A 3,561-nucleotide genomic window follows, 5' to 3' on the forward strand; every position below is an offset into this window, starting at 1 on the left:
CTAGTCAAACAAAGACCTAAAAAGGACAGCGTATTGCCCACGGGTGTCTCCTTCACGCAACACGTATCTTTTGAGTACCTATGTTCCAGACGTTGTGCGGGCCGTATGGATAGCTCCATGAACAAAACAAAGAATCATGCTGTGTGGAGCTGTTTAGTGGGAGAAGACACAGGAGACCACAAATATAACTGAGATGAGCCATGCATATTCCATACTCTCGCATGGCTGGGCTATGAAGAGGGGCCGTACGGTGGAAATTCAAGGTGGAGGAGCAATAGGAGGCCTGCGATACTGTGGTTTGCTATTCTCTTCAAACATAGATGTTTCCTGTTGATTGTGTTTGGTGGGTTACTCAGTCTAGGGGTTTGTAACCCACCCTGCAATCAGTTATTCCAGGGTCTTGAAGGGGCGCTACCTGGAAGGGAATGAGCTAGGACAGAAGAATGAGGCCAAGCAGATTTGTCAAAGCCCCCTTTATTAGGATCATGGTTGCTGTTTATATAGCCCCTGAAGGGTAGGGAAACTGGACTCTTGCCTCTTGTTCCAGGTCACGTAGGCCAGAAGGTAGGCCAGAAGTCACAAGTTGCCACACCTGGTTCCCTGGATAGCTGGAATGTGAGGCGCATTCCGCTAACAGATAAGTTAATTGGGTGTGGGGCAGGTTCTGTCAATAGAACATAATTATGGGTGTGGGGTTCCCTGCAGACTCCCCAGGGTGATGGTTCCTGTAATGATTTTTAGGGGGAAATGGCTCGTGACAGTTTCCAGTGTCAGTACTGGCTCTTTTCCTACTCCACTTTATTATTCGTCTCTAAATCTACCGAGCACCAACACTAATCGATGTATTTAATGAAATGTCACTTCAGGGTCTGTCTCCCCATCTTATTCCCCTCCTGGAAGCCACTTTTACTCATTTCCAACGCTTATTCTTTCAGGGATTTTGATATTGGCATGAGTCAAAATAAACTTGCTTAAAAAAAAAACAAAACAACAGCTGGGCGGTCGTGGTGCTTTAATCCCAGCACTCGGGAGGCAGAGGCAGGTGGATCTCTGTGAGTTCGAGGCCAGCCTGGTCTACAAGAGCTAGTTCCAGGACAGGAACCAAAAAGCTACGGAGAAACCCTCTCTCGAAAATCCAAAAAACAAACAAACAGAAAAAAAAAACCACCTCCCCCCAAAAAAAACCCAAACAAACCAACAAAAAATGTCAAGCCACCACCAACCAAAACCTGGTTCTTTCGCAGTTTGCACTGCACATGACTTCGACACAGCGGCGGAAAAGCGGGTGAGCACCCGGCGCACGCCTCTAATCCCAGCATTCAGGAGGCACAGCGAAAGCCTTCTTGCTCAGATAATCTCCCATTTGCAAGGAAGGGCAGCCGCGGCGGTATCACGTCAGGAGGTACAGGCAAATCTGATTTCATTTTTGAGTTCCTGACTGAACTCGCTGAGCTTGTGCCTGGCGTTTTCTTACCAGCGGTGGTACAGCTTGCCTGCCACAGCCTCCCCAGCGTAGAGCATCAGCAAACAGTTTTGAGTTCTGCCTATTAGAGACGTTCAAGATAGCTTCAATTCACTGTCCTAGAAACAAAATCAGGATTAACCAGCTTTCCAGATATTTAAGGGTCATGGTTTCTTGAGAAAGGGTTTCTCTGCGTAGCCCTGGGTGTCCTATAATTCACTCTGTAGACCGAGTTAGCCTTGAACTCAAAGATCTGCCTGCCGTTGCCTCCCAGGTGCTGGGAGTAAAGGCGCGCACCATCATGTCTGGTTAGGACCACCTTTTAAATTATGCTTTTCTTCTCCCAACAACCAGTTCATATCTTTGGCCCTTTACGCTGCCTTTTCAGCGAGTTCCTGCACATTCTCACGTATAAGTAGATCTCTATGCACGGCAATCCCTCGTCCTCTCACGCAGCCCATTCTGCGTGTTACCACTGGAATCAGACTCCTCTTTGTGTGGGTTTTGCACTTTTTTTTTCTGTTCTCGCGGAGCAGAACCCCAGCAGGAAGCAGCTGAACTCAGCCAGAGGAAAGCGCACCACCACGATGACGAGCTTTTATTTTAATCTTATTCCTACAAACCTCCAGTAGCGCCGCAGGGCCCCTATGCGTCACACTGCCTTCTCCCTTGTCTCCAGCTCCCCAGGCTCAGCTTTGGCTGTTCTGGTCCTCACTTAGAGGGGCAGAACAAAGAAACCAGAAAACCAACGAAACACCTGCTGTTTCCCATCTACTAATAATTACAACCACCTGAACTGAAACCTCTCCAACATGCCCACCCTCTGGAAAAAGTATAAGACGGCTGCCAGGGACAGAAACTAAAAAATAAATAAGTAAATAAAACATGTATCATTAGCATAAGTAGGAGATTGAATAATACCACATCACTAATACATCTCCACTGGGGATTGATTCCAGGGCCCCAGAGAACATCAAACCCTTGGATGCTCAAGTCCCTCATGTAAACTGGTAAAATTTGTAGACAACCGGCACATGGCCTCTCATCTGTTCTGAGTCATCTTTACATTCTTCGTAATTCCTAGTACAATGTAAACCGTGTATTGTGACAAGAGAAAGACCAGTACATGCCAGCATACACGGTTGTTGTCAGAACGCTTTCTTCCACACTTGGCTTAATCCGAGGACCTCGAACCTTTGCACCCGAAGGGCCAACTGTACAGATTTCCCTTGAGCTGAAAGTGGAGAAGTCAGAATCCGAGAGAAGCCCTTGCTACACAGCTTCCTCCAGACACGGACTTCTGGGACTATCGCTCTAGAAGAGACCGTAGCAGGGTCTCTGTGGGCAAAACTTCCATATCCACAGCTGGGGTCCACACCTGCAGGGTAGGGATGAGTGTGGGGCGGTGCTCAGTTCAGCCCCTCCACTTGCCCCACAGAGAAAGGATGGCCTCACCGCCTTATGTAACTGTGTGACGGGCCTTGACCACCGCGCATGCGCTAGAGATGCCTTGGCAATTTCAGAGCAAGCAGGGGATATTCTCCCACAGGAAGACAGTGGAGATGGGAGACCCTACTTCTGCTGGCTGTGATCTCGTTCGTAGTCACTTGATGGTGCTGATTATGAATAAGACCGAAGAGATACGACACAAAGCAATTAAGAACCAAGGCAGAACCACAATCCTGGCACACCAGCTGACAAGTCTCTTAATGAAATAGAGCCTCTGATTACAGCTGTCTTGATAGGAAGTGGGGGGTCTACAGATAGATCGTCATTCCTGGTATACACATTGTCAAGGAGGCATTTGCTAAAATGACCCCAAACAAGCAGGATGGAGGGTATATGTCTGATCGACATGTTCTCGGGTTTCAATTTAACCAGCGGAGGCGGGAAAACATTTACCTGTCCAGGAACTGGCCTTGGACATGTTTGTAATAGGGTTGTGTAGGTAGGTGTCTCTGCAAAAACAAGTTACACAATCAGTATGAATGTGTGCCTTTAAAAGTTAGAAACTCCATGTCTAAATCAGAAATGAACCCCCGTTGGCATCGCAATGGATATTTTTTTATTTAAAAAAAAAACTTCTCTAAATGGTGCAC

Source organism: Alexandromys fortis, unplaced genomic scaffold, assembly GCF_014885135.2.
Source record: "Alexandromys fortis isolate MF-2015 unplaced genomic scaffold, M_Fortis_MF-2015_v1.1 scaffold_101, whole genome shotgun sequence".
NCBI classification, from domain to species: domain Eukaryota; kingdom Metazoa; phylum Chordata; class Mammalia; order Rodentia; family Cricetidae; genus Alexandromys; species Alexandromys fortis.